Raw genomic sequence first — 7,087 nt, 5'->3', positions numbered from 1 at the left:
TGCTTGATGAGTTGCATGGTGCTTGCATTTTTAGTAAGATTGATCTTAAGAGTGGGTATCATCAAATTCGCATGCGGGAGGGTGATGAATGGAAAACGGCATTTAAGACTAAGTATGGATTGTATGAACGGTTAGTTATGCCGTTTGGATTCACTAATGCACCGAGCACTTTTATGCGTTCAATGAACCATGTTTTGTGTACTTTTATTGGAAAATTTGTTGTAGTTTATTTTGATGACATATTAATTTATAGCAAAAATCTAGATGAGCATTTAGAACATTTAAATTGTGTGCTTGTTGTGTTGCGAAAGGAACAACTATATGCTAATTTCAAAAAGTGCACATTTTGTATGGATAGAGTTGTTTTCCTAGGATTTGTGATTAGTGCTAACGGGGTGGAAGTCGATGAAGAAAAGATAAAAGTTATAAAGGAATGGCCAACACCTAAGACTATAACTGAAGTTAGGAGTTTTCATGGATTGACTAGTTTTTATAGGCGATTTGTAAGAGATTTTAGCACCATCACCACATTGTTGACTGAAATAATAAAGAAGAGTGTAGGTTTTCATTGGGGAGAATCTCAAGAAATTACATTTAACACCATTAAGGATAAGTTACGTAAGGCACCTGTTTTGGCATTACCAAATTTTGATAAAACATTCGAGGTTGAGTGTGATGCATCTGGAATAGGTATAGGAGCAGTGTTAATGCAGGAAAGGAGACCTATTGCTTATTTTAGCGAAAAGTTGAGTGGGGCAGCATTGAATTATCCGACATATGACAAGGAGCTGTATTCACTTGTTCGAGCATTGGAGACTTGGCAGCACTACTTATGGCCAAAGGAATTCGTGATACACACCGATCATAAATCTTTAAAGCATTTGCGAGGTCAAGGTAAGTTGAACAAAAGACATGCGAGATGGGTGGAATTTATCGAGCCATTTCCCTACGTCATCAAGTACAAACAAGGTAACGAAAATATAGTTGCTGATGCGTTGTCTCGAAGGTACGTGCTTTTAAATTCATTAAGTAGTAAATTACTTGGTTTCGAGCATATTAAAGGCATGTATGAATCTGATTGTGATTTTTCTAATATTTATGCTTCATGTGACAAATGTGCATTTGATAAATTCTATAGGCATGAAGGATATTTGTTTAGGGAAGATAAGTTGTGCATTCCTAATTGTTCTTTGCGTGAATTATTGGTAAGGGAAGCACGTGGGGGGGGTCTAATGGGACACTTCGGGGTTCAAAAGACTTTATACATGTTAGGAGAACATTTTTATTGGCCTAAAATGCGACATGACGTAGAACAAATATGTGGAAAGTGCATAACTTGTAAAAAGGCTAAGTCTAAGGTTCAACCCCATGGTTTGTATACTACTTTGCCTGTACCTAGTGAACCTTGGGTAAACATATCTATGGATTTTGTGTTAGGTTTGCCTAGGACAAAAAGGGGTCGGGATTCAATATTTGTGGTGGTCGATAGGTTTAGTAAGATGGCGCACTTCATACCATGTCATAAAACGGACGATGCTACCAATATTGTAGACTTACTCTTTAGGGAAATAGTACGTTTACATGGAGTACCTAAAAGTATAGTGTCTGATAGGGACTTGAAGTTTTTAAGTCATTTTTGGCGTGTTCTGTGGGGTAAGTTAGGAACTAAGTTATTATTTTCTACAACTTGTCACCCACAAACAGATGGACAAATTGAGGTAGTTAATCGAACTATGACTCAACTACTTAGGACAATGATCAATAAAAATCTGAAATCATGGGAAGAGTGTTTACCGTTTATAGAGTTTGCATATAATCGAGCTACACATTCTACTACTTGATTTTCTCCTTTTGAAATTGTTTATGATTTTAATCCACTAACACTTATGGATTTAATGCCTTTGCCTATGCATGAACGAGATAGCTTGGATGGGAAACGAAAAGTCGAGATGGTGAAAACATTCCATGAAAAGGTCAGGATGCAGATCGAAGAGAAAGGAAAGCTGATTGCATCAAAAGCAAATAAAGGAAGACGTTACATTTGAGCCTGGAGATTGGGTCTGGGTGCATTTCAGAAAGAGCGTTTTCCAGAACAGAGGAAGTCAAAATTGCAACCACGAGGCGATGGACCTTTTCAAATCATCGAGAGGATCAATGACAATGCATACAAAGTGGATTTACCTGGTGAGTATAATATTTTAGCTACTTTTAATGTATCTGATCTCTCTCTGTTTGATGCAAGTTCAGATTCGAGGACGAATGCTTTTGAAGAGGGAGGGGATGATATGATCCAATAGTCGAGCCCGACGAAGGCAAGTACGGGACGGGACCCGTTGATAGTCGATGGCGGACCAATGATGCGATCAAAGGCAAAGCAAGTGAAACAAGCGATGGGATTGCTCGTTCAAGAAACCATTGATGGAACCATGTTCGGGACTCAAAATGGAGCAACTTTCATGTTCGGGTCGAAGGCCGAATCAACTTGGATCAATTTATTATCAAGCGACGAAAGCGGAGGCTGAAGACAAACCATGCAGCCGCACAGGCAAAACCACATGCGGCCGCACACATACATACCGAAAACCAAAAGTCCAATTCCAGTTGAACCATGCGACCGCACAAGCCAAAAAAATTGGCAAATTTTCTATTTTTGGCCGAATTTCCTAATTTCGATAGAATTCTTATGAAATCAAATTATTACCATAATTTGATGGTTTTGGACGTTTTTATTCATTAGTATAAATAGGATATTACTTTTCATTATAAGAACTTTTGAATTAATATTATAGAGAGAGAAATTTATTCTTTCAATTTATTGTTCTTCTTGAACAATCTTGGAACTTATCAAGAATCAACTTCTTGTGGCGTTCTAATCAATCGGATTGTGGGTTCTTTCAATTGTAATCAAGGGATTTTAGGTTCTTCGCTAATCTAGGGTTTTTTGGTTCAATTCTTGGGGTTTAAGATCCAAAATCGGGTTAGTATTGGCGTTCTTGGATTCCGTATCAATCTCGTTGTGAGTTTCATAGTTTCCATTGCTACGGGGTTCGCATCAAAGTTTCTGGAGAACGATTTTGGAGATAGTGGGAGTTCCACGTTGAGAGAAATTCTTGTTGAACCCAATCAAGTTGTAGTTCCAGTTCCTGTCATACAGGAAAGAGTTGGTTCCCAACCAATTGAAATTGTTAATGAAGAACCGAGGAACTAGGAGGAATCTCCAATTTCTCAAACAACAATTGAATCGGTTCCTGAGCCACGAGTTACGAGATCACAAAGGGAAAGAAGATCTGCATTGCCCAGTGATTATGTTACATATTTATTGGAGAGTGATTTTAATATTGGGCATATTGTTGATCCTGTAACTTATAATCAAGCATTGACAAGTCCTGAGCAGATAAATGGATAGCTGCCATGGAAGATAAAATGAATTCCATGGAAAGGAATAAAGTTTGGGATCTTGTTGAACTCTAAGGCTGTAGATAACAAGTGAATTTTCAAAAGTAAATTAGATTCAAAAGAAAATGTTGAATGAAAGAAAGCAAGATTAGTTGCAAAAGGTTTCACTCAACGAGAAGGCATTGATTATGTTGAAACCTTCTGCCCTGTTTCGTCGAAAGATTCTTTTCGAATTATCATGGCTTTTGCGGCACACTACAATTTGGAGCTTCATCAAATGGATGTTAAGATAGCATTTTTGAATGGAGATCTTTCTGAAATGGTTTATATGAAACAACCTGAAGGTTTTGTTGTAAAAGGAAAAGAAAACTTGGTGTGTAAGTTAAACAAATCCTTATATGGTCTCAAGCAAGCATCTCGACAGTGGTATTTGAAGTTTGATGAGGTTGTGACATCTCTTGATTTTGTCGAAAATACTATTGATCAATGCATTTATCTTAAAACCAGTGGGAGAAATTTTATTTTTCCTTGTATTGTATGTTGATGACATTCTGCTTGCTAGTAGTAACTTAGGTTTGCTTCATGAGACAAAGAAAATGTTGTTTGCTAATTTTGAGATGAAAGATCTTGGAGAAGCTTCCTATGTACTTGGCATTGAAATACATCGTGATAGAAATTGTGGTTTATTGGGACTTTCTCAGAAAGTTTATATACGACGTGTTCTAGAAAGGTGTAATATGCAGAATTATGCACCTGGTGATGCACCTATCATAAAAGGAGATAAGTTTAACAAAACTCAATGTCCAAGGAATGAGCTGGAAAGGGAGTCTATGAAGATGATCTTATATGCTAGTGCTGTGGGGAACTTGATGTATGCTCAAGTTTGCACTAGACCGGATATAGCCTACGCAGTAAGTGTCCTTAGCAGATTTCAGTCTAATCCAGGATAAGAGCATTGTAAAGCAGCTAAGAAAGTTATGAGATATTTGAAGAAAACTGAAGGTTATATGCTTACATTCCAGCGTACAAATCATCTTAAGGTGGTAGGATATTCAGATTCTGATTTTGCTGGATGTCAAGATGATTTGAAATCAACCTTAGGTTACATTTTTACATTAGCTGATGGTGCCATTTCTTGGAAAAGTGCTAAACAGACTCTAGTGGCATCTTCTACTATGCAAGCTGAATTTGTGGCATGTTATTGGGCTACAGTCCAAGCCGTTTGGTTAAGAAATTTCATCTCTGGCTTGAAAGTTGTTGATTCCATCTCAAAACCGATCACCTTCTACTGTGATAACAGTGCAGCAGTATTCTTTGCAAAGAATAATAAAAGTTCTGGTGGATCAAAACATATTGACATCAAATATTTAATTGTTAGAGACAAAGTCAAAGAAGGGCAGACGAAAATAGAGCATATCAATACAGAGGCGATGGTTGCAGATCCCTTGACTAAGGGACTCGCTCCAAAAGTCTTAAAGACACATGTTACTAATATGGGTATTGTGGAAACGTTTGATATTTTTGGTTAGTGGGAGTTATTTATGTAAACAACTACGTTTTGGGCTTGATCCCTTGCGGGGTAACGTAGGCAACCCATATGTTTTCGGGTACAGCCCCTTTTGATAATAAAATAATTTTTCCCCTATTCATGAACTATTTTAAGCTTGCATTTGACTTATGTCTTTTTATATTATTGGCATGTTGAAATATGACATATAAAGACATGAGATGAGTCTCTTTTAGAGACATGTGGCTTCATTTTGATTTGAAGTATTATGAGGACCGATATAAGTTAGCACAGTTTTTTATCACATTTCGTGCTAAGTTCATGAACCACATCCTACCACATTGGTTGGAGGATGGGGATCCATGTCGATAAGGATGTTGACATTTGCAGCTGTGGAATGGTCTTTCATCTCTTAAATTGGTGTAATGACTTTCATGTTCGGTGTTAATATTCTTGTTGGACCAGATCATGTTACGTAAGGTGTCATCATTGGAGCTATACTTTTGTGGCCACCTATGTAATCTAACCCGGGTGTTAAAACTTTGTTATGGCAATCAAATGTTTGCCCAAGTGGGAGAATGTTGGAATAATTAATAATTCCATATGTGGGCGTCACATTCGATTGCAAAATTTTACGGGTTAGATATATGGCTCATAATAATAATTGTGTTTGAGTCAAATTTATTAAGTGATCAATTGGGCCTTTTACACCTTACGGATTGTAATTAATTTGATGTGGTAATTTAAAGTATGTGGGTCGAAAATAAACCCTAATTAGAATTCTAGTCATAATGGAACGGCTCAAATTATTTCCTATATATAAAAGTTAGGTCCTCTCTTCTCCCCATATGTTTTATTTGGCTTTCCCCATTGATAGCTAATATTTTGTGAGGAGCAAGGAGGGAAAGATCTTGACTGCTATTACAACTACTATTCATATCAACAATGACTTCCACAGGTATGAATTCGTTTTATTAAGTTAATTTTGGTGATTCTTGATTCTTGGCATGCTTATAAATAATTATCAACAATTATTTGTGAGTCAGTTTTCAAATTTTTTAATTTTTATGGTGAAAAATGATGCAAGTAGCTTCCCGAGTTTCACAAATTTCTTTGTTCTATTCTCATAGTTAGGAGTTATTGCATAAAAATGAAAATTTTATTTGACATATTTAAAGCTTCTATTTTTATTGTGTTTTTGCTAATCTTTAAATCCGTCATATTCTAGTCCCCATCCCAACTTTTTAATTGTCCAATTTGATAATCAATTTCACATTTTTTAAGGGGATGCAATATTAGACACTTCCCTTGTCATTATATCAGTAATTATTTTCTATTATTTATCAATAGCGATTATAGGATAACTTAGACTATTGTCGCATTATCGACTTATGGATAGATTATTGTTGTGTTTTGGCTTATTATTCAATTTTTATTATCTTGAAGACTTGTTAATGGATTGTGGATTGATGACAGATTGTCTTGTTGGAATTGGTTCAAAAATTAATCGAAAATTGGTTAAGTTTAAAATTGGGAAAATGAAAAGGTGTGACTTCGTGTCAACTTCGATCGAATGTTCGGACTTGATCTGATGGTCAAATTACAAAAGTAAATAAACCAGCTTATTCTACTTGTTGAGTAGATCGTCGTTGTATATTTGGAATCTCGAAACCAATTCAGGATGAATGAGAAATTGCGAACCAAAGTTGAAAGAAATGAAGTGTTGCAACTTTTCGAAAGGATGCAGGTTTTGGCCAAGTGTTTTAACTTTTTGAAAGGATGCATGTTTTGGCCCACACTATTTTATTTGCACCCTTTCTATATCTATAAGTAAAACCCTATGGACATAGTTTTGGATACACCAATTGCATTGAACATTAATTCTCCTCTTGGAATTCTCTCCTTTCTAATTTCATAGCATTTTCATGCATTTCTTTGGTAGAGAGGGAATTCCGTTCAAGTTCGCTGGTCGAAGTCATTTGGAGTGCTCCTATGGCTTAACGTGGTCGTTATATTTTGGGAAATGATTGTCGAAAAATCGTTAGCACTGATGCGGAGCAAATTTATCTTAAGGACCAAGTGTCAAACACTTGCTTCGACAAAAAATTCATCACTTGCATCTTTCTTCCTTCATTTTCTGATTTCTCTTAATTATGATTTGATTTCAGAAATCGATTAACACTA

This window comes from Olea europaea, chromosome 13, assembly GCF_002742605.1.
Source record: "Olea europaea var. sylvestris chromosome 13, O_europaea_v1, whole genome shotgun sequence".
Classification (NCBI taxonomy): domain Eukaryota; kingdom Viridiplantae; phylum Streptophyta; class Magnoliopsida; order Lamiales; family Oleaceae; genus Olea; species Olea europaea.
Note: the sequence above shows the minus strand (reverse complement) of the source record.